The sequence below is a fragment of the Hyla sarda genome, chromosome 6, assembly GCF_029499605.1.
Source record: "Hyla sarda isolate aHylSar1 chromosome 6, aHylSar1.hap1, whole genome shotgun sequence".
Taxonomy (NCBI): Eukaryota; Metazoa; Chordata; class Amphibia; order Anura; family Hylidae; genus Hyla; species Hyla sarda.
Window position 1 is genome coordinate 259,130,778 of NC_079194.1, and position 25,943 is coordinate 259,156,720.

The 25,943-nt window shown below is 41.9% G+C and overlaps 1 protein-coding gene across 2 annotated transcripts in view; it reads right to left on the minus strand.

The window, feature by feature from the left end:
- Positions 1–25,646, minus strand: part of FRMD8 (FERM domain containing 8) — a 134,414-nt gene extending 108,768 nt beyond the window's left edge. The window contains exon 1 of one of the 2 annotated variants that reach the window (XM_056527078.1): positions 25,501–25,646. The gene's annotated coding sequence lies outside the window, so the exon portion shown is untranslated. The remainder of the gene's footprint in view (positions 1–25,500) is intronic. The other variant, XM_056527079.1, reaches the window with a different exon arrangement.
- Positions 25,647–25,943: the final 297 nt, after the last annotated feature.

The following is a 25,943-nucleotide window of genomic DNA, read 5'->3' on the forward strand; positions in this document are numbered from 1 at the left end:
CGATGTATTCCAATTTTGCTTCCCGTAAACATTCTGTGATTTTGTCGTGCTCTATGCGATTACGTGTGAGGACTATATGCAGCAGCTTCATAGCGTGCGACGTGATGAGCTTGGATCCATGTTTGAGTAAAAATAGCATCATCCTGGAAAATTGCCGGTTGCTTATACATACGTAACCCTCTAGGGGCTCTGTCGCATTGCTCATACGATTGTAGTGAATGAATTGTCCAGAAGGATGCAATTTCCTTCTCTGATAATGTGGTAATACGATGTTCAAGGGTCTTCAGACTGATAACTTCTACTTCTTCCTTGAGGTTACAGTCAAGGAAATATCACCCCACATCCTCTCTTCCTGTGAGTATTGCTGCGTCTAGTTGCTCCAACATAGCCTGCTCATGTATTTCCATGATTTCCAGGTGTGTCACACTCTTGCTGACTGGCAAGTCTGCTGTGCGTGCTCTGCACTATTAGAGAACTAGATAGGTAGCTTACGTATGTATAAGCAACCGGCAATTTTCCAGGATGATGCTATTTTTACTCAAACATGGATCCAAGCTCATCACGAGCACACTATGAAGCTGCTGCATATAGTCCTCACACGTAATCGCATAGAGCACGACAAAATCACAGAATGTTTACAGGAAGCAAAATTGGAATACATCGAAAGATCATCACCCGATCAAACCAACCTATTCTTAGAGAAATTAAAAGATAGATTGCTACCATTACAGGAAGATCTGAAAATTAAGAAGCGCGATAAATTTGTCAGAGATAAAAGGGACTATGATAAGAATCAGGAATTTATCTGGCAGAATAAGAATCCTGCGAACAAACCAGGAAATAAAAAAAGCCAGAAACCACAAACCCAAAACAGATAAATATTATGACAATCCAACCACAAGCCACCATAGCACAACGGAGAAAAAAACGCATAAGGAAACGCCACTACAATCTGAACAAACATCTACTAATAAATATGAAGCCATCCCTTTAGAGAAAGAAAAAGAATTAGAAGAGGAAGACAAAAGGCAAAGAAAAACCGACCAAGACCCATCAATGCAAGAACCAAAGAAGAAGAGGACTGCAACATGGAGGAACAAAACCTAAATTCCAATGTCATCAATCTTACCACCGACCCACTGGACTCAGCCACTATATCCCTCCTCACGAAAGGACTTAATTATGGACTTTCAGAATGTTTCAATGAGACTACCTTCGAAATATACCTAGCAAGGGCCACTCGAGAAATCAGTTTACATAAATTTTTCTCAAATGAACCTACATCTAGTCAGCAGATATGTGAGAGTGACAATCGTATATGTATAGGTCCCCTAGGGTTCTTCCCTCCCGATACTGATGGTACAGACAGAGAATGCATAGCTATGTTAGCTACAGGATTCGAGCAAGATAGGAAGTCTACTGATGACCCTGGGAAGGAGAGTAGTTTTTTCAATAAAGGGAAAAATCTAAATTTAATCCACCAGTTACACAAGGCAGTAGTATAGACTCCTTTGTCAAAGCCGTCACAAGAGACGTAAAAGCTATGATATACCCGAATCCTACCATGAATCTCTCCAGTCAAGAACTACAGGCACTAAAACGGTTAGAAAAAGGGAGGATATTACTGTAATTCGTGCCGATAAGGGGGGGGGGGGGAGTGTCGTAGTACAATATACATCAGAATATATGGAGGAAGCTGTCAGACAGCTGGCTGACACTGAGACATACACCCCCTTGTCGGCCGACCCAACCCCCAAGATTCTTAATAATCTGAAGTCATTCTTGCATAAATATGTTCCTAGAAAGGTTATATCAGAAAAAAATGCTGAAAAATTATTACCTGATATTGCAAAACCAGCACGATGGTACAACTTGCCAAAAGTCAATAAATCGCTGAGCCGACCCCCAGGCAGGCCAATAGTAGCCGGGATCGGCTCAGCGACTGAATTTTTGTCTCAATACCTAGACTGGGTTCTTACCCCATTACAAACATCTATATTGTCACATGTGAAGGACACTAAGCATCTTCTTCAAATTTTAAAAGAAGTTCATGTAGAAGGAGGGAGTAGTCTATGTTCGATAGATGTCACTAGCCTGTATACCCGTATCCCCCATGAGGCGGGTATACAGGCAGTGAAAGAGTCTCTCACTCAAGCTAATGTTTCTGAGAATATGATTGAATTCATGACAGAGGGCCTTGATTTTGTACTTCACAATAACACCTTCATGCATGGCGAACAATGGTACAAACAGAAGACCGGCACCCCTATGGGGACACCGGTCTCCTGTGCCTATGCAAATTTATTTTTGAGTAGTTTTGAAAATCGGTTTATATACAGTACCACCAATCCATATCTCCCTTTCATAAAAATGTATTATCGCTATGTTGACGATATCATCCTAATATGGACCGGCACGCAAGCTTTATTTAATGAGTTCACAACATACTTGAATAACAATAGCGTGCATATGCATTTCACCAATAACTATGGAGGCAAGACTTAAGAGTTTCTGGATCTAAAACTCCTTATTGAAGGGAACTGTATAATTACTGAAAATTACAGAAAAACAGTAGCTTAAAACACACTGCTACATTTTAATAGCTCCCACAGATTTATGACAAAGAAGAACATTCCATATGGGCAATTTATTCGCCTAAAAAGAAATAACAGTAAAAATGATACTTATGTAATACAGGCTAATGAGTTAGTAACAAGGTTAAAAAAACGCAACTATCCTGATGATGTAATAAATTATGGTAGAAATAAAGCAGAGATAACTAAGAGGGAAGATCTACTTAAAAATAAAAATCCACTTAATAAGTTGGAAAATCTAAAAGAAAGATTCACCTTTGTATTCCAAAACACTCCTATGAATCCAGTGATAGAGCGAGCTATACGTAGAAACTGGTTTCTATTGGAAGCCGATGAGGATTTGAAAAAAAAAAGAGCAGAAAGCATGCTTCTAACTATCTTTGCTTTTAACACACCTCCCCCCCCCCCCACCATGTCACCTGATCATGTGAGAGATGTTCAGGTGCGTGATAGGTGAAGCACTAGGTTCACTTGTATATAAAGGCAGTCATAGGCAGTATGGGTCATGGCCGGACGAAGCACACCAAGTGTGCGAAACTAGAGCTCGGTCGCCACCACTTGTCCCCCCACTCCCCTCTCTTCTGTACCCCGCATGTGAGTATGTCTCAATAAAGAAGACCCTGCAGCCACACTGGTGAGTGCCGATATTTTAATTTCTCTTCACGGATATCATGAACTTTGCTTATTATAGTATCTGAGCACCACCAGAGGCATTACAGCTACACCAACTCCCACCTGCCATTCCTAATCCAGCACACTCACGCAGTGCCGCACTACCTCCTTTGTAATTTACAAATCTGTTTAACTTTCCGGAGCAAGTTGATATATAAAAAAGTTTTGGCCTGGAATACCCCTTTAATAAATCACTAGTCAGACCACACATAGAATACTGTGTACAGTACTGGGCACCAGTGTACAAGAAAGATATAGTGGAGCTGGAGAGGGTTCAAAGACTGGCAACCAGAGTAATATGGGGAATGGGAGGACTGAAATACCCAGAAAGATGATCAGAATTGGGCTTATTTAGTTTAGAAAAAAGAAGGCAAAGGGAAACCTAATAACTATGTATAAATATATCAGGGGCCTCACAGAGATCTCTCCCATGATCTATATATACCCAGGACTGTATCTATAACAAGGGGGCATCCTCTACGTTTAGAGGAAAGAAGGTTTCTACACCAGCACAGAAGGGGTTCTTTACTGTAAGAGCAGTGAAACTGTGGAATTCTCTCCCAGAGGAGGTGGTCATGGCGAACTCTGTAATAGAGTTCAAAAGGGGTCTGGATGCATTTTAGGAGAACAACAACATTGATGGTTATGTATACTAGATATTTAGGGCCAGAACGTTGATCCAGGGATTTATTCTGACATATTTGGAGTAGGGAAGGGATTTTTTTTTACCTCTAGTTTGAGTTTTTTTTTTGCCTTCCTCTGGATCAACTCAGTAGGGACTCATTAGGGATATAGGTTGAACTAGATTCACTCTGGCCTTTTTCACATTATGAACCATGTTACTATGTCACCATGACATTCCATGCACAACAGCGCCGACATTTTTTATTTTATTTTTTAAATCAACTGGTGCCAGAAAGTTAAACAGATTTGTAAATTACTTCTATTAAAAATTCTTAATCCAGTAGCAGCTGTATACTACAGAGAAAATTATTTTCTGTCTGATGACAGTGCTCTCTGCTGACACCTCTGTCCATTTTAGGAACGGTCCAGTGCAAGCATATGTTTGCTATGGGGATTTTATCCTGCTCTGGACAGTTTCTGACAGAAAATAAATCCAAAAAGAAAAGAATTTCCTCTGTAGTATACAGCCGCTAATAAGTACTGGAAGGATTAAGATTTTTTAATAGAAGTAATTTACAAATCTAAGAAAAAATTGATTGGGAGCTCAAGATAAAACAGAACCCTAAACAGAGGATACTGTGATACACATTTACCCTATGTGCCCAGGACAAAAGAGAAAAAAAATTTGGATTTTATATCAGACAGGAGGCCTTCGCATTATATTGCATATAGTTTTCGGCTCAACAGGCGCAAACTGCGCATAGGTCTAAGAGTCGTGCAAAAAAGAGGCTATACCATAATGACGACCCTGTTCATGAACATACTTCTGTGGGTCAAGACATATCTGATGACATGCACCCCTCATGCAGTCATCACACAGATGCCCATGCGTCGCATCTTCAACCCTCTACCCGAGAGGCAGAGTTAAATATTCGGGGTCCTAAAGCCTCAAAACGCAACAAACCAAATTATTTTTCTGAACATATTTCTGACGACTCTGATGACCAATCTGATGATTCAGAATCAAATGACCCTTCCTATAACCCTATAGATACGGAAGGCAGTGACACAAACCCTGAGGATCATAATACCTCAGATTCAGCCGTCATTGACGGACTGGGATTACCCTTTTTTGATCCATCACTGGATTTCTCATCCCAGATCAAGTGAATGGACTCCGAATGCGGAGGTGGAGAATTTCATATCTCATTGGATAAGGAAGGGATTAGACAGAAAAGCTAGAAATAAGCTTCGGGCAGAATGCCCAAGACCCTCATTATCCCTTAATACAGCTCAAACGCCAGAGTTAGACCCAATCTTAATAAAATATTTACAGAAATCGGGAAAGAACCCCAAAAAAGGCATCGACCGTAGTTTCAAGGCATGCCAAGATAAATTCCTGGACGTACTTGGTCCTCTGTCTAAATTATTGGACATTATTGAACAAGCATATGTTAACAAAACTACTCTTGATGTCCCCACTGTGAGGGGATGGGCTCACAGAGCCATGTGCCTATTCGGTAATGCGAATCAGGCTTTTAATACGGAAAGACGTCGCTCCATTCTCATGAAGCTGGATCCCCAGCTCACACATTTAGCGACCTCTGAACCTACCACCCCAACCGAAGGGTTTCTATTCGGTGATAATTTCATTAAAGAAATTTCTAAATATGTTGGCCTATTTTCAAGCCTTGACAAGGCTCAGTCTTCGTTGAAAAAAGTTTTTTCTAGTAAAATTTTTGGACGGGCTGGGAAAAGTAGGGGCCGTTTTCCCAGCCGAGCCTCTCACAGCAGAACTCAATACAGAGGCCCCCAACAACCACAAGACAGAACTGTCTACATCCCCCCTCCTCCTCAACCACCACCCTTCTTTCCCTATCGGGGACGCCCTTGGAGGGCAAGAGGTCAGAGAGGCGCTTCAAGATCAAGGCCAACAGGTGAGTCACCCTCATTTTTCCCACCCTCCAGTAGGAGGAAGACTCCTTTATTTTTCCCTAAATTGGGAGATAATTTCTTCAGATCACTGGATTCTTTCTACAGTGAAGGGTTTTCAAATAGAATTTATGACCAATCCAATTCAATCTCATCTTCCACACCCGATACAATTCTCAAAGGAAGACCAAACACTAGTCAACTCAGAAGTGACAGACCTATACACAAAAAATGCCATCATACAGGTTCCACTACAATCACCAGGTTTTATCAGCAACCTCTTTTTAGTAAAAAAGAAGGATGGCGGTCACAGACCAGTCATAAATCTAAAAATCTTGAACAATTTCGTTCAATACCGTCATTTCAAAATGGAGGGAATCCATCTCCTCAGAGACCTCCTTCAACAAGGGGATTGGTTGATCAAAATCGACCTCAAGGATGCTTACCTCACGGTTCCCATCCATCCACTTTCTCAACCCTTTCTCCAATTTTATTGGAACAACAAGAAATGGCAATTCACTTGCCTTCCCTTTGGGCTTTCATCAGCCCCTTGGTGTTTCACAAAATTGATGAAACCTGTGGTGGCTCTCCTCCGTTCACGTGGAGTTCGTCTAATAATTTATCTGGACGACATACTCATTATGGCGTCATCAGTCCATCTAGCATATCTTCATATGGAATGGACGTTATCCCTTCTAATCGATCTCGGTTTCCTCATCAATTACGACAAATCTATACTTCTTCCATCCCAAGAATTAGAATTCTTGGGTTTCCTTATAAATACTCGTTCGACTCTCCTAAGTCTTCCTCCAAAAAAGTTGAAGACTATTCGAAGAGAGATCCGATCCCTTCTCAACAAGGATCGGATGTCTCTTCGATCCATCGCCAGAGTTGTGGGTCTCCTTTCAGCCTCTATTCAGGCTATATTTCCAGCCCCTCTACATTACAGGGCTCTCCAACGCCTGAAGATTCAACATCTTCAAGAAGGTCTGGCATATTCGGACGAAATCAATCTGTCTCCAGAAGCCAAAGAAGAACTTCTTTGGTGGCTTCAAAATATACAACAATGGAATGGGAAAATAATATTTTCCTTCCGTCCAGACATTATTCTGGAATCGGATGCCAGTCTCTCCGGATGGGGAGCTCGCTTCGGTTCTCTATCCACAGGAGGCAAATGGTCCCCCTCAGAATCAATTCTACATATCAATTGTCTCGAACTCCTTGCGGGATTCTTCGCCCTAAAAAGCTTTGCGAAAGATATGTCGCATTGCTGCATTCTATTACGTATGGACAATATATCAGCTGTCCAACATATAAATCGCCTAGGTGGAACCAAATCGGAAATCCTCGCCAATCTTACGAAAGATCTTTGGCACTTCTGCCTAGACAGAGACATTATTCTGAAGGCGGAATATCTCCCCGGGCTATCCAACATTGTAGCAGACTGGAATTCTCGTTATCTTGTGGATTCCAGCGACTGGAAGTTAGATCCTCAAATTTTTCAACAAATCAAACTCCTTTGGGGTCCCATTCATCTGGACTTATTCGCTTCTCGTCTCAACCGTCAGCTTCCACTATTTTACAGCTGGCGCCCAGACCCAGAAGCTCTGGAGGTAGACGCGCTTCTTCAGACTTGGCCTTCCCAAACGCTCTATGCGTTCCCTCCTTTCAACCTTATTCCCAGGGTCCTGTTTCAGACTCTCCTGCAGAAATCGACCATTGTTCTCATCACTCCTTGGTGGCCAACCCAATCCTGGTTCCCCCAATTACTCAGCATGGTTATAGATTTTCCGAGAATCATTCCGCATTCTCGTTACCTTCTTCTGGACCCACAGAACAATCCTCATCCTCTTATTGTCTACCTTCAACTTCATCTGGTTGCATGGCTAATTTCGGGTCAATCTCATTTGACTCGCAATTTTCTTCATCAACTAGAGCAATCCTCTCTGAGGCCTGGGCTCCAGGCACCAGGACTGCTTACCGATCAGCCTGGAAACTTTGGGTTGATTGGTGCACACAACGGAACCTGGATCCCGTTCTTGCATCTATCCCACACATCTTAAATTACCTCTCTTTCTCTTTTGATTCTGGTAAAGCTTACCGTACTTTAAACCTATATCGTTCAGCTATCTCCTTTTATCATGACCCTATTAATTCTATCCCTATCGGCAAACATCCATTGGTTTGCAAACTCCTTAAAGGAATTCGCTTTAAACGACCACCTATGCCTAAATATCATTCCACTTGGGATGTCAATCTTATCCTTAATCTGTTTATTTCTTGGGACGATAACGATTTACTATCACTTAAATTACTCTCTTTTAAACTCACTACTCTCCTTTGTCTAATTTCCATCAAAAGAGTCTCTGATGTCAGATCTTTAGACATATCCTGTAGAATTTTCACACCTCAAGGTTTCTTATTTTCCATTCATAGATGTACAAAAACCAACTTAGACGAAGTTTTTTACCCCGCTTTTCCACATCATGATAAATTGTGTGTAGTACGTTGCCTTAAATCCTATGAAACTAAAACTGAGTCCCTTAGATCTACATCTTCTTCTCAATTACTTATCTCCTACTGTAAGCCTCACTTACCTGTTTCTTCTGCCACCCTGGCCAGATGGATCAGACAGGTTATGGCCCTAGCCAATATTGACACATCTGCTTTTGGCGCACACTCTACTAGAGGTGCAGTTTCTACAAAACTCATTCAAACAGGAGGATCCCTTTCAGATCTTCTCAAAGCTGCTGATTGGTCTTCAGATTCAACATTTAAGACCTTTTACTTTAGACCTGAATCTCATATTTCTATGAATCTTTTATAGTTGTACTATTTTGTTGTTTAATCGTATAGTTAATTTTATTTTCTATAACATTATTAGCTTTAAAATTGCAATATAATGCGAAGGCCTCCTGTCTGATATAAAATTGGAGATTTTCCTATCCTTGGTGACGGAAAATATAGATTTTATGAAAGACAGGAGGCGAGCATTATCCCTCCCTTAACCCATCCCACTAATAATTTTTTATTCTATTTTCAGCTTATTAACCATCCTGACATCGGGAGTTATTTGTTCTATTTCTCATCATTTTGGATCATCTTCACGTTCCTTTCTCAAGTTTTTCTTCAGATTCATCGATGAACAATCTTCATCTTCTAGAGATCTTCCTGCCGGAGAATTCATTCTCAATATGAGTACATTTCCTGTTATGGTTTTTGTTAATTATTCTCTTCTTGGACACCTACGTAATGGACTATTCATCAAAGAAAGAAGATTAATCCTGTCAGTGGAGACCTTATATCACCTGGGCTACATGCTCATTGGTTGTTACTATATCTAGCATGCTTGGTTGTATGTACCTGTAATGCTACACCTGTGTACCTAAAGTTTTTTCTTGATTACTTGTTGAAACATGTTTAATATGGCTGCTATATATTTGCAGTAAAGAAAGTTATGCAATATAATGCTCGCCTCCTGTCTTTCATAAAATCTATATTTTCCGTCACCAAGGATAGGAAAATCTCCAATTAAAGAAACAGTCCTGCTAGGTTAAGGATATGAAAATAAAAATGGAAGAAAAGAAAGAAAACACAATAGCACAACAACAACATGTAAAGTCATTGCTGACTAGTTCAGACAAATAGCTGCGATCACAAAATATGTGCGCAGTATAATGTGCACCCTGCTAGGGAGGTAATGTTACCTAAGTGCACAAAAAGAGATATATGCCAATATTGTAAAACTGAACCACAGGTATTTAACAATATAGATGACTAGTGCCAAAATACAAACCTATATGAGTCGCGATATGTGCTCCGCTGTTCCCCCACCTCACACTCCAACGCATTTCGCTCCGCTTCGTCTGGGAGTGATGAGGAGGGGGGGGGGGGGGACATCGAGAGCTATATATAAAGGGGACCATAAGGGAGTGCTGTTCACTTTGCGGTGAAGATTAGGATGATGCGAATCCTCCGGTTTTGCCAAAGATGGGGTGCAAGTGCATATGTGAATTGGCTAGACGCGTTTTGGGGAGCCAGGTCCCCTTTTTCAATAGCTAGTAATGGTAATTGTGTGGAGAGTCTCTAAGCCCTCCCAGTAAGACTGCAGAATTAATTTCTGCAAGCAGTTTTAACAAGTCTGCATATTATCATCATTATCATTTTTAGCACACCTTTCTATTACTTTATTTTTATTTTCAACTTATATCTGATGCAAGGGCCCTGCAGAAGACATCTTAGTATATTTTAAATAAATTGTAATTTAATCTATTGGACATATTTCCCCTTGTCTTGTCTTTCTTTCCCCCCCCCCCCCCCCATTTTCATTTTTCATATCCTTGACCTAGAAGGACTGTTTTTTAACCCCTTCCCACTATTTGACATATGCATATATCCAAGGATCCGACACATTTGCGCAATTGGACATATGCATACGTCATAGCGATCTCCAGCACTGCCGTGGGCAGCGCAGGAGATCGGCGACGGTACCCGGCTGTTAATCACAGCCGGAGTCCCGCCGCAGCTGCCAGAGACGCGATCGTGCTGGTCCCGGTAGCATTAACCCCGTAGATGCTGTGATCAATCCTGATCACAGCATCTATGGTGTTCACAGGGGGGAGCGCTCTCCCCCTGTTCAACAGCGGCACCGCGATACTGGCAGCAGGAGGTCAGATCACGACCTCCTATCTGTCTGCTAAGGAAGCCTGTGAGATCCAGCCAGAGGCTGGATCACACAGGCTGTAGTATGTGCAGCTCATCGGGTCATACTGTGCTGCAGTACAAATGTATTGCAGCATAGTAAAAAACTTGTAAAAAGTGTAAAAAATTAAATAAAATAAAAAAGTTCTTCAATAAAAGTATGAAGTGTAAAAAAAATAAAATGCCCCTTTCCCAATAAAAGCCCTGTATTATCACCAAAAAAGATCAAAAACACAAATCATATACATAATAGGTATTGCCACGTCCGTAATGATGTGTACTATAAAACTGTAATGTAAATTATCCCGCAAGGTGAACGCAGGAAGAAAAAATAAAATAAAAAATAAGGCGCAAATTTTGGTACAAGTAGCGGAATAAAAAAAAATAAAAAATCAAAAAAAGGTAGAATGTAGCACAAAAACGATACCAATAAAAAGCACAGCTCATTCCGCAAAAAATAAGCCCTTACTCAATGGCGTCGGACGAAAAATAAAAAAGTTACGGCTGTTGGAAAATGAATGGCAGAAAAAGAATTTTGCTCAGAAAAGGAAACAGAACATAGAAAGCTATATAAAATGGGTATCGCCATAATCATACCGACCCACAGAATAAATAGAACATCACTTTTACCGCACAGAGTACACCATAAAAAAAGCCAGAAATGTTCCAATTTCACAATATTTTGAAGTTTTTCACAAAAAATGCTGCATGTGTCAACAAAAATGCACCATTTATATAAAGTACAATATGTCACGAAAAAACAATCGCCGAATTGCTCTGCTCAGAAAAAGCATTCTAAAGTTATTACCATTTAAAGAGATACATGTCACATTTTTAAAAAAAAGAGCCTGGTCATTGAGGTAAAAAATGGGTCCATCCTTAAGGGGTTAATCCAAATTTTTTCTAATTTACAAATCTGTTTAACTGTCTGGCATCAGTTGATTTAAAAAAAAAATAAATAAAAATTCCACGGGAGTACCCCTTTAAGGTATAAAGGCGAACCATACCTTCCCTGCAACTAATGGTGGTTGGCAAAGTAATAAAATCATCTTTTTATTTTTATTCATCAAAACATGTGCAGAGGAAAACCATAGCAACCAATCAGATCACTTTATTTTTCAGAGGTCGTTTCTAAAATTAAAGAAGCAATATGATTGGTTGCTATGGGCAACTGGTGAACTTCTCAGCACAGATCTTGATGAATCGCTTAAGTGTGTATAAAAGCAAACTATGTGAGAAAAACTGGAGAGATTTTTCCATAGCAACCAGTCACAGCTCAGCTTTCCTATCTTACCTAGCTCAAGTAAAGTGAAAGCAGAGCTGTGATTGCTGCCTTTGTGTAAAAGAGAAACGGGAGAGATTTTTCCAGTTTACAAAATCTAGGCCCTAGTATCTGCAGCTCTTAGCAACAAATACAGCTCAGACTTAGTTTATACTTCAGAATGCCCGTGTGGAATTCCGCACCAGTCCCATCGAATTCAATTGTATTCTATTGAATCCTATTAAGTTTTTCTGCTTGCTGTCTATATGTGTTTTTTCCACTTTTAATTTGTTTCAGTCTAATAAACTGTTAGCTATACTATTCCAATAGCTGGTTGTCTCTAGAATGTTGTTTTCAGCTAAAATCTTGAAATCCAGAAAATCAAGTTCGCTACCTCCAAAACGTAATCTCATATAGAGGTTGTTGGTGGTATTGAATTTAAACTTTGTCAAACAACTCTGAAATCTAGCTCCACACAACAAAAATACTTAGAGTGATATACCGTAAGGGTCACACTAGAATATATAAAAATATCTTTCAAAGATGGTCAAAAATTTAATTATCATATTAGAAAATGACAGGTGCCCCCATGGCAGTCTCATTTGTCTGCTGTTTGTACCACTTTTGTTTTTAATTCTTCTTCTTCTTGCTTTTTACTTTAAAAAGGCATTATAAGTTAGGAAAAAACCTCAAAGAATCACATACAAAAGGACTTTAATCCTTCTGTCTTGTTTGTGTTGTCTAAGAACTTGGGAACTGCCAGTATATCCACATTATGCAGGGATGCGGTTTATGGACGCCAGGGAGAAGTCATCCTGCCACTCAAAGTCAGCAATATGTTTCAAAAGGTCACCAGTGGTCTTAGGCTATGAGGGAATAGAAGACTGAGCCAGTCTATATTCTTCTAGAGAGGTTTAGTCACAAAGCCTATCCTAGTCGCTATAGGGCAACTGCTGGGTTGGCTCTGTGACTAGTAAACCTTTGAAAGTATATACCAGTAGGTGTTTTCTCAGAATGCACTTGTTCTCGGTCTGGAGCAGCTGTTTACCTCTATCAACACCATTATTTGAAGGTGTGTGGATCCTGAGTAATAGTGGCGATAGAGGTAACCACCTGCTCCAGAACGAGACACGGTGGTTCCTGAGACTTAATGCTCTGGGCCCACTGGGTTTCAATGACAAATCGATTCTCTTGTAGTTTTTGTAGGACTTACATTTTGTATCTATTTGTTGAACTTGGTGTGTTTTAGGTTATGTTAGTACGTGCATGGCTACGTCAGGGTCTGGGTCCCTACCCTTTAGTGTTTATAACACACCTATCAAGTAAGGCTGCTTTCACACTACAGAATTCTCCGTTTTAAAAGATCCATTAACAAAACCATTAAAAACAGCCGTTACAAAATCCCATTATAGTCTATGGGATTTTTACATTCCCCGTTTTAACCCGTCATAGCCAGTTATTAATAACGGACGTTATTTTTTGACTGGAGAAATAGTGCATTCACACTTTGTCCAGTCACAAAATAACGTTCGTAATTAATAACAAGCTATGACGGGTTAAAACGGGTAATGTAAAAATCCCATAGACTATAATGGGATTTTGAAACGGACGTTTTTTAAATGGTTTTGTTTACGGGTCATTATAGCGGATCTTTAAAACGGAGAATCTATAGTATGAAAGCAGCATTAGCTTATTAGTGGTGGCCAGAAGTTACCGATAGCTTTGACATGCTCCCTAACTTCCTCGTCTCGTCTCCCCCACGGTGCAATGTTGAGAGTTGTGTTACCACATACATAGACAAATTTCTACTTCCGATATCCTAACCCAAGTTGCCCAGTCTATTGTTTTTTTTTATTTATTGTATCATTATTTAAATTACATTTTTATTTTTTTATATGCAGGGCCAAAATTGTTAGTTTGGTGGAGTCACCCACAGTATTAGGGATTTCATTACCTGTAGATCAATTTACGTTTTGTATAATCTGTTCTGCCCTGCCCCTGTGGGCTCTACTACGTAGGGGGAAAGAAAAAATGAAAAAAAATAAATAAATAAAAAAAAATAATTACTTCAGCTACTTATTAGAATTCAAGAACAACTTTACTCAATTAAAATGGGAAAAGGTGCCCCCAGGTTGATTTTCCACATAATGGAACACCAGAGGAGATGGTTCAGTCTTGAGATTCACCGGTGTGGAGAGGGTTAATCCCCCTAGGTTGAGTGGGGATAGACATGCGCTTCTGCTAGAAGCTGAGGCTAAATGGATAATGAGACTCAATGAACTCTGCCCCCTGGTCCTCAATGATCGTCACAATCTTAGTTAATTCTTATAACGTTACTGCTTCTTGTTTGTAGTTGTATGTTTAGGAGAGGGAGAGAGGGAGAGAGACTCCAGTTGTTGCATAACTGCTCGCTAAACCCTCTATTTCTTGAGGGGGGTGTAGTTTCCAAAATGGGGTTACATGAGGGGGGCTTCCACTGTCATGGCTTTGTAAGTGCGACATGGCACCCAAAAAACTATTCCAGCCAAAATCCATGCACACGCTGCACACTTTACGTCCACATATGGGGCATTTCCATAGTCTAGAGAAATAGGGTTACAAATTGTGGGTCTTTTTCTCCTTTTACTCCTTGTAAAAAAAAAAAAAGAAAAATTAGAGCTTACACCAGCATTTTAGTGTAAAAATTTCCGGCCTGCATTTACACCCCAAGTGTGTCAAACATCTCTGGGGTGTAAACGCTCACTAAACCTTCTATTACATACCTTGAGGGGTGTAGTTTCCAAAATAGTGTCACTTGAAGGGGGTTTCAACTGGCCTGGCCCCATGGGGGGCTTTGCAAGTGAGACATGGCCCCCAAAATACTATTCCAGCCAAATTCCCTCTCCAAAAGCGAAATGTCGCTCCTTCCCTTCTGAGCTTTGCCATACGCCAGCAGAGCACTTTATGTCCGAAGATGGGGTATATTTAAGTATTCGGGAGAAATTAGGTTACAAATTTTGAGGGGCTCTCTCTCCTTTCACCCCTTGTAAAAATACAAAATTTCGGGATACAATAATATGGTAGTATAAAATAAAAAAAATAAAAAAAAATAAAAATGGATGGAGATTTTGAGTTTTCTCCTCCACTTCTGCTATTCCTGTGAAACATCTAAAGAGTTAAACTTTCTGAATGTAATTTTGTATATTTGAGTTGTGCAGTTTTTATAATGCGGTCATTTATGAAAGCCCCTCAAATCCACTGAACTGGTCCCTACAAAAAAAAAAAAAAAAAAATTCAGATTTTCCAATTTTCGTGAAAAATTGCTGCTAAACTTTGAAGCCCTCTAATGTCCTTAACCCCTTAAGGACATGCACCGCTGCAGTACGGCGCTGCATAGGGTCACTTAGCGCCATACATTTACGGCGCGGCTGTGACGCGAGTGCGGGAGATGCGCTCGCTTCATTCCCGGCGGGTTCCAGCTGTCAGCTGCCGAGGACCCCCCCAATAATGGCGGACATCAGCGATCGTGTAGATGTCTGCCATTAACCCCTCAGATGCCGTGATCAATACAGATCACAGCATCTGCTTATCTTATAATGGCTGATCTGATCGCCCGGGGCCCCGTTGCAGGGGATCAGATCAGCCAAGATGGCGGATGGAGGTCCCCTCACCTGCCTCCGTCCGTTTCCCAGGGTCTTCTGCACTGATCTGCCTTTCAGCAGACCAGAGCAGAAGATCGCAGATAATCCTGATCAGTGCTATGCCCTATTCATAGCACTGAACCATATTAGCAATCTAATGATTGCTATAAATAGTCCCCTATGGGAACAAAAAAAAAAAAAAAAAAAAAAAAAAAAAAAAAAAAAAAAACACACTCCCAATAAAGTTTAAAACCACCTTATTCCCCATAATACAAAAAAGCATTAAAAAAAACCCATAAACAAACATATTTGGTATTGTTGCGTGCGTAAATCTCCGAACTATAAATATATAATGTTAATGATCCCGTACGGCGTAAACTATAGGACGTAAATTATAAAAAGCGATCAAAAAGTCACATATATACGCAAATGTGGTCCCAAAACAAAACTACAGATCATGGCACAAAAAAAGAGCCCTCTCACATCCCTGAATACGGAAAAACAAGAAAGTTAGAGGTGGTCAAAATAGGGCAATTTTAAACACACTGATTTTGTAAAAAAAAGTTGGAGATTTTTTTTAAAAGCAGTACAATAATAGAAATGTATGTAACCATTGGTATCATTTTAATCGTAAAGACACATAGAAGAAAGAAAACATTTAATTTTTACCGCAAAATGTATAGCGCGAAAACGAAAGCCCCCAAATTTGCAAAATTATGATTTTCGTTTAAATTTCTTTACACAAAAAACAATTTTGGGTTTACCATACATTTTAGGGTCAAAATGAGTGATGTTATTACTAAGTACATCTGGTTACGCAAAAAACAAGCCCTCATATGGGTCTGAGAATGGAAATATAAAAGTTATGAATTTTTTAAGGAAAGGAGGAAAAAAACGAAAAACACAAAAATAAAATTGCCTATGTCCTTAAGGTCAAAATGGGCTGTGTCCTTAAGGGGTTAAAAAGCAAAAACATGTCTACTCTGTAATGCCGACATTAAGTATACATGTCAATATGTCGTTTATCTCACAAATAAATGATGCAAGTATACCACATCTTAAAGAAGAAAATATGTCATGGGAAAAAAAAAAACTCTCAGAATCAAGCTAACTAAAAGCATCTAGAGTTATAAATACATGAAGTGACACAGGTCAGATTCAAAAATGTAAAAAAAAAAAAAAAAATGTGGCTGTGTCCTTAAAGGGGTACTCCGCCCCTAGACATCGTATCCCCTAAGATAAACCTGCAAGATGAGGAGGAAGAAGAACACAGAAAAATAGGATCTTCCTTGTCCTCACTGGCAGATTCGGAGTCGGAGGCAAGTAAAGCTTATGCATCCTATGCCGAAAATGCCCGGTGGGCCATCACCTTTTCTTTCTACGGTGGCGGGGGGAGAGGGGGGGGGACGGGGAAGTGTGTAGTGTATCAATTTGGTGTAACTTATATACCGTATTTATCGGCGTATAACACGCACTTTTTAGGCTAAAATTTTTAGCCTAAAGTCTATCTGCATGTTATACGCCGATAAGCCGCTGCAGTTCAATGATTTAAAGCGGGCGCTTTAAAATCAATTAACTGCAGCGGCTTTGCAGGTGCAGAGACAGCCAGCGCTGCCGGCTTCTCTGCCCCTGCCTGCCCTGGGGTCTAGAGCCCTGCTGCCAGCCCTTCTCTCCCGGCAACAGGTAATTATGCAACCGGGGATGGGGGGAGGCAACGGGGCAGCGGCACCGGCAATGGGTGCCGCTGCCCCTTCTCTCCCCCTGGCTATCGGCGCCACTGCCCGTTCTCTCCCCCTGACTATCGGTGCCGGCGCCGATAGCCAGAGGGAGAGAAGCGGCGCCGGCAATGGGGCAGCGGCGCCGACAGACAGGGGGAGAAAACAGGCAGCGGCGGCGATAGCCAGAGGGAGAGAAGCGGCGCCGGCAATGGGGCAGCAGCGCCGACAGACAGGGGGAGAGAATGGGCAGCGGTGCCGATAGCCAGGGGGAGAGAAGGGGCAGCGACACCCATTGCCGATGCCGCTGCCCCGTTGCCTCCCCCCATCCCCGGTTGCATAATTACCTGTTGCCGGGGTCGGGTCCGCGCTGCTTCAGGCCTCCGGTGTGCGTCCCCTGCGTCGTTGCCATGCGCTGCACGGCACGGCGCATATTTTTACCCAAATATCCTTGGTAAAATGAGAGTGCGTGTTATAGGCCGCTGTGTTGTGTATACCCCGATAAATACGGTATAACGGTGTGTGATTATAAATTGGGGGGGGGGGGGGAAATAAAAATAAATTACTCACCGGTAATTTCCGCGTAGTCATGACAGCACCACCAGTGAGATGGACTCCTCCCCCAGGTACAGTAAAAAACCCAAAGCTTAAAAGGAAGTGCATCTCACCCAGGCCCCAGTGAATTACCGAGACCTAGAAAAACACTTCCAACTGGCTAGTACATTTAATACAATATTTTAATTCCATAAGAATAACCAACACCATAAGAAGAAAAGAGCAAATATAAAATATAGTTTCCTCTTTTTTTCTTATATATATATCACCAATGTGCATAACCCGGTGTCGGTGAAAAAGAAAGGGTGGAAATAGGTTGTGGTGCTGTCGTGACTACGAGGAAACAGAATTACCGGTGTGTAATTTCCGGCTTTCTACCCCGTCACGACAGCACCATCAGAGAGAATACCAGAGAAACCTAGGGTGGGACCACAGCCTGCAGAACCTTATGACCGAAGGATAGGGAAGAAGAGGCACCCAAGCTCAGCCTGTAATGGCGGTAGAAGGTGTGAGGGGAAGACCATGTGGCTGCCCTACATATTTGTTGAATAGAGGCTCCCCTAAACTCTGCCCAGGATGATGCAATGGCTCTAGTTGAATGTGCCCTCAATCCAGCAGCAGGGGTTAACCCTGCTGAAATGTAGGCTGAAGTGATTGCTTTTCTAATCCACCAAGAGATAGATTCACTATTGGCTTTGTCTCCTTTATTTGGACCAGAAATTTGAACAAAACAGTCTGTCGGTCTTCTTAAAAGGCTTAGTCATTTGAAGGTATTCAATGATATACCTACGCACGTCCAACGTATGAAATTTTTCTTCTGTCTCATTGGATGGTTGGTTGCAAAAGGAAGGTAGAACAATATCTTGAGAAGTATGAAGTGAGGACACTACCTTAGGCATGAAAGAAGGGTCCGGTCTCATCAAAACTATCATCCAATATTTGAGTATAAGGTGGATTCGCAGATAAAGCTGCAATCTCCCCCACTCTTCTGGCCGAAGTTACAGCCACTAAAAGTGCTGTTTTTTTTTTAGTCAATATTTTAAGAGGGATTGAAGATAAAGGTTCAAACGGATGTAAGCATAGAGAATTAAAGAACAATAGAGAATTAAGAACAACACGGAGGAACCCAAACTTGTTTTGTTAGCTGTAATCTCTTAACCGACTTAATGAACCTTACGACCCATGGGTGGTCTGCGATTTTCTGGCTGAACAAAGCTCCTAGAGCCGAGATGTGAACTTTCAATGTAGCTGCTCTCAGACCTTTTCAAACCCTTTTTGCAGGAATTCAAGAATGGATGCAATATTAGGTTTCTCGGATCTATTGTTGAGAAATTACATATTTCCATATATTTCTTCCATATTCTAACATAGATTTTTATTGGTGACTGGCTTCCTACTTGCTTGAAGGGTGGTGATTATTGCTTCTGAAAGGCCTTGAGCTTTAAGTATCATCCTCTCAAAAGCCAGGCCCTGTACTAGTAAATCCTGTAGATCCAGAAGCACGCAAGGATTCGTGATTGACATATTCCTTAGGCTCTCCGAGGCCAAAAGGGGGCTATAAGAATTACTGTGGCCTTGTCCTCCCTGATCTTTTTGATCACTCAGGGAATAAGAATTAAGGGTGGAAAGGCATATGCTAGATCCCAAGTCCATAACTGTGATAGAGCATCTACTGCTAGAGGCTTGTCCACTGGGGACAGAATTTCCTCACTTGACAGTTTTTTCTTGTGGCAAATAATTCTCTGTGGTTTCCCCCAGAGTGAGAATTTTCCAAAATACCTTCGGGTTCAATTGCCATTCCCCTTGAGATATCTGGTGACGGCTGAGATAATCCGCTCTGAAGTTCAGATCTCTCTTGAGATGAACCGCTATGATGGAGTTTATTTGTGCTTCTGCCAAGGATATAATCTGAAAAGACAACTCCATTAAACTTTTACTCTTTGTGGTGCCTTGTCTATTGATAGCGGAAACTGCAGTAGTGTTGTCAGACATAATTTTTTACATTTGTCCCCTGAATGGAAGGACCTAGAGACTGAAGGGGACGCAAGTTAGCTAGTAGAGATGAGCGAACTTACAGTAAATTTGATTCGTCACGAACTTCTCGGCTCGGCAGTTGAAGATTTATCCTGCGTAAATTAGTTCAGCCTTCAGGTGCTCCGGTGGGCTGGAAAAGGTGGATACATTCCTAAGAAAGAGTCTCCTAGGACTGTATCCACCTTTTCCAGCCCACCGGAGCACCTGAAAGCTGAACTAATTTATGCAGGAAAAGTCATCAACTGCCGAGCCGAGAAGTTCGTGACAAATCAAATTTACTGCATGTTCGCTCATCTCTAATAGCTAGCAATTCCCTATAATTTGAGGAATAGCTAGCGATATCTAAATCCCAGGAACCCTGAACATCACTAGAACCCATATGAGCACCCCATCCCCATAGACTAGAATCTGTAGTAATTAGTACAGGAGAAGGGCATTTCCAATCCAGACCCATAGTGTGAATTTTAACATCCAACCACCATTTAAAAGGAAAAAAATTTCGCCCAGCACTACTTTTATTACCTCGAGATCCTCAAAGGGTAAGGCACCTTTCCTAGAAATTTTTGAAATGGCTACATCAATCTTTGGAGCTCTATTACAGTTTTTTTTGTATCTGAATCATCAAAGGGGTACTTTCTCTTTAAGGCCCTTGGAATAAATAATTTCTTGTCGGGGTTTTCCCATTCCTTTTTTATTTAATTGGGACATTGTTCTGTGTATGGGAAATACTCTATGCTTCCTTACTTCCAGTCCCTCAAACATTATGTCCTGTATTGATTTGGACTCTTTCTGCTCCTCTAGACCCATAGCTGATCTTTCTTCCTTGACTAGCTGGTCCGTATCTTCCATAAGGAAGGCAGGCTTGCCCAATAAATCCTCATCTGAGGAAAGGGACTCCTCTCCTGCAGACACACTATATACCTTTTTATTGGACTAACAAAATTCTGTTAGTCCAATAAAAAAGGTATTACAAGATACTGCAACATTTTTTGATTTGCAACTGCATCACTGGAATAATACGGCTACTCAAATTTACTAATATCTGCAAGAATATATAGAAACAGGCATATAATTCCCCCCCTCCCACATATATACACATACACCTGATTCTGAATGAACCGTGACTAACCCTTCTTCATCCTCTTATGGGAAAAGAAGTGGTAGCTGTAGGCTGGGGAGTGGAGACGGTAGATAGTAATATCCCTTTAATAGAGACTCCTATCTGTTTCTTAACCATTTCTTGAATTTGTTGCAACAGGTTCGGGGTATCTGCCATCATTATTTTATTTATACAGGAAAGAGTTAGGTTTGTTATAATCTGCAGCTAAACTTGCTCTGCAGATAGCACACACTCTATACGTAGTCTTTTTAGATGACTTCATATGCAAATCCCACAAAAAAAAAAAAAAAAAATTTATAATAATTTAACTATCCTTCAAAAAAAAAAAAAAAATAAATAAAAAAAAAAAAAGCACATAGACCATGAATACCAAGAAAGGGATCCGGGGAGAAAACTCTGGATGATCCTGCTTGCCCACATCCTCCAGGGGGCTCATGCTGACCACCCTCCCTCCTGGAAGTTTGCTAAACAATAAGCTGGCTGTCCAGTGCACACGAGAAGGCAAGGGAGCAGAACAGAGGATTTCCTCTTTTAAAATTGCCGCCCCTCCCCTCCTGGAGACCGGCGTCTGACATCACTTCCGGTCTCCAGCCTGATTCCTCTACCAGCCGTCACATTCTGTAAGTTGCCGCTCATGTGATCTTCATAGCTCCGCCCCCAACATGGCCGTAGCCATCGGAGTACACTACAAGACTCCACAGCGGCCCCGGAACTCACCGCATCCCCCACAGATGATTTAAAGCACCAGTACAGGTATCGAATTGTGCGCCTAAACCCGAACTATGGGCCGGCGCAGCGCAGGAGATATGGTCAGCAGATGGAGTGGGTGGATGGTACAACTACCAGGCTGGGGGCACACTGGAAAGGCTCCCAACCAAGGGCCATTAAGGGGAACCCTCCATCCCAACTTCGTGGGACATTGCTTCCAAGGCCCCCTCCACCAGCATCCATCCAGAAGATGGATCAGCTCCAAGTTTCCCAAGGGACAGGAAACCACTGGGGCCTGGGCGAGATGCACTTCCTTTTAAGCTTCGGGTTTCCTGTCCCTGGGAGAGGAGTCCATCTCTCTGGTGGTGCTGTCGTGACGGGGTGGGGAAAAAAAGGGGGGGGGGGATGCAGCTCCCAGAAACCCTAATAGGGCCCAGGTCGCGCTGCAAAATCTGCAGTGAACCCTTGAAGACCTATTAGGGGGTCCGGGGAAATGATTATTATCTTTTTTTTTTTAACCTCCTACCTGTCCCTGCACACAAACTCACCCTGCACTTAATGCACTTCTTCAGCCCTGAGGGGAATAGGTTTTGCAATTGCTTTAATTAGAAAATTTTCAGTATTTCATACTGAAAAAGCCAGTCAAACAACTGCCCCCCCTGTCTGCTTGGACACACTAGTCCTGCTGTGTCCATGGGTCATCACCTATGTCATGGACACACTTCCTTGATTGACAGCTGTGAGTGAAGGCTCACAGCTGGCGGAAAAATCCTCCCACTGTCAGCTTGTGTCCCGCTACTGTCAGTGAGGACATCCTGGGAGTTGTAGTTTTGCTAATGCTAGGGGAGATGTGAGCAGACAGCATACTGAGGGAGGGGGCAGAGACCTGCACAGTGAGGCCACGCCCCCTCGCTTTGAGAAGAATTCACACTAGTGAGCTATATTAAAATTGTAATAAAAAAAAAATTAAGGTGTTAGACACTTACAAATTTGATGTACATGGTCAGGATTAGGTACTGAGTGATATATTAGAGAAAAATTTTTTTGTTGGATCTGATGGGTACACTTCAAGGGGTAAAAAAAATAAAAATAAAAAATTAAATTATGAAATTGCTAATTTGAGGTCACATTACATCCCAGGGGAAAAAAATTTAAAGATCACATACACAAAAGTGGTACTGATAAAAACTACAAATCACGGGCCAAAAAAAAAAAAAAATTAACCCTCATACAGCCCTGTATATGGGAGAAAAAAAATTAAAATAAAGTTATAGTAGTCAGAAGGGGACAATTTTAAACATACTAATTTTGTTAAAAAAAAAAAAATTATAAAGTTTTTTCAAAACTAGTACATTAATAGAAAAGTGTGTAAAGGTGAGTATCAGTTTAGTCATATTGACCCACAGAAAAGGTAGAACATGTCACTTTTACCATGAACTGCATTGCATAAAAAGAAAACCCCAAAAAATTACCAAATAATTGGTTTTGCCGTAGATTTTAAGAGAACATAAAGAACAATTGGCTGTGCAAAAAAAAAAAAGCCCTCATATGGGTCTGTAGTAGGCATCGACCGATTATCGGTTTGGCCGATATTATCGGCTGATATTCACGATTGTGGACATTATCGGTATCGGCAATTACCTTGCCGATAATGCCCCGCCCCGCCTCCCCGGCCAGAGACCACCGCCGCCACCCCATTGCCTCCCCCATCCCCAGTTTTATAATTACCTGTTCCCGGGGCCCGCGCTACTTCTGGCTCCTGTGGCATCCAGCGCGCTGCGCAGCGCAATGACGAGTGACGTCCTCAACGCGACGTCACCGTCAGTGCGCACAGTGACAGCTCAGGACGCCGCCGGAGCCAGAAGTAGCGCAGACCCCGGGCACAGGTAATTATAAAACCGGGGATGGGGGAGGCGATAGGGCAGCGGTGGTGGTTGGACTAGGGAGGAACCCAGGACAAGCAGGGGGGAGAGAAGCGGGCAGCGGCCTCTGGCCCCGCAAAAGCCGCTGCAGTTCATTGATTTAAAGTGCCCGCTTTAAATCATTGAGCTGCGGGGCCGGGTGGGGGTGAAATAGTGGATAACTTATACCGGAATATTGGTATAAGTTATTGGCTATCGGCCTGAAAGGTCGCAGATTATCAGTATCGGTTATGAAGACGAGGGGAAAAGGGAAAAAAACACAAAAATGAAAATCCTCAAGGCCAAAAAGGGCTGTGTCCCTAAGGAGTTAAAATTTAGAGAGCAGTAATACAAGCTTCACATCAATGATCTTATCCTGAGCAGACAGGAGTGTTGGGGCAAAACCAGGAGTTGCGCTTTCAGTGAGTGTGATGCAGGGCTGGTTGAAGGATTATTGCCACAAAGGCGAAAACTAATTTTGCCGCTCCTTGACCCCTCCCATTGGCACTGCCCTTTGACATGCCTCACCTTACTACTGGGGTGACACATTTTAACAAACCCCCTCCTCACACAACAGTGGTTCTGGATGGGCAGATGCTTAGGTTGAGCGGTGGGTGCTTCAGATGCTGGATGGTTACTAACATTCTTGCAGTGGGCAGAGCAGCACCCCCATCAAGAGGGCGCTCTAGACAGCTGCCTATTTTGCCTATAGGCAGAACCAGCCCTGGTGTGATAGGACATCTCAGCTGATAACAGAAGATCTGTGTAGTATAATTCAATAACATTACACTAAAGGAAAACTGTCAGATTGCTCCCCCCCCCCCCCCCCCCGCACTAACCAGCAGTTCTGGCTGGTAGTGCGGGGGACGCTGATCAGTTTGATGCCTACCGTGCCCGAATCCACCGCGCCATCTTCTATTTTCGGTATATGCTGATTAGGTACTAACTTGCACCGGCTGGGCTAGCTGGCAATCTGACGTCAGTGCTGCTGGCCGCAGCGCCGCCCAGCTCATCAATATTCCTCCCCTCCCTCGGGGAGAAGAGGGAGAGGCGGAGGGAGGGCAGGAATATTGATGAGCTAGGTGGCGCTGCGGCCAGAACTGCTGACGTTAGAGTGCCAGTTAGGCGGCCGGTACAAGTTAGCACCTAATTAGCATATACCGAAAATAGAAGATTACGGCCAAACGGCGCAGCGGATCCAGGCATGGTAAGCATCAAACTGATCAGCGTCCACCACACTACCAGCCAGTACCACTGGTTAGTGCTGGGGGAGTAAGCTGACAGTTTTCCTTTAGTGTAATGTTATTGAATGAAACTTTGACACTCTACAAAAGGTTAGCAGGACAACTGATTGAATATTTCTCAATATTGCTAGATTTAAAGCCACTGCTCATGTATTTAAAAAAAAAATTGTGTACAATACAAACTGAAACCTACAGTTAGACAATCCAATGCAATTTACAGACAGTAAAAGGGAAAAACATTACAAACCAAGTTACAACTTAAGTCAGTTTTTGAATAGGGACAAAAAAATAAATAAAAATAAAACTGGTATGGATTTTCCATCCAACAGACCAAAACTGGTGCATATGTGGGATCATTTAACAATAGGAGTCAATGGATACATCTAGAAATACAATTTTATACGATTTTAAGTATAAAATATGAACGCTAGATGAAGGTAAAAATCTCAATGTGAATGCAGCCATAAAAAATCTGCAGCGTTATCTGCTACGTGTCTTGGAGCAGGATCTGTATGGCTCTGATCACACCTGTAGTGATTTTTCTGTCATCACTGAAGATAGTATACTATGCCATATCCACAGGAAAAAATAAGGTAACAAACCAAAAACAGAGTATAATATATACATATAGACTTCGGTTAATCAGCCTTTCACTTACACACTATATATATATATATATATATATATATATATATATATATATATATATATATATATATATATATAAAGGACTCAACTAATTTAAAGGAAAAACATTGTAGACACTAACTCCATAGCAGCTCAGGTAACTAACTATAAGATTCCCTTAGAGTCGCTCACCTTACTGTAGAGTTCGTACACACTCTCCGCTACTGCTCCCCACTTTGCTATGACCAGGAAGCTGACGTCACAAAACCTTCACAGCCGCCAACCAATGACAACATAGCTTTTGCGTTCCACGCCTCACTGTGCTCGTGAAGCTACCCGAAGTGTTAGCCAATGGTAACAGAGTCCCCGCCCCTTTCCGGTCTTTGCCCATCAGTTCTGTTGTGGTAAACGCCGCCTGTTCAGGATTTTAGCTCCAGGTCTGACTGGAAAGTGACGTCAACGCGCGGAACACAACAGTACAGTGCGCATGCGTCCTACCTCCTTCCCGCTTAATATGTCTGGAATGTGTGGAAAGTTTCCAGGATACAGGGACTAGGAGGAAAATAACATGTGCCAGGCAAGGAGGTCACCAAAAGTTTATAGCTATTAATTAAACATCCTGGTGTAAAGGTAAT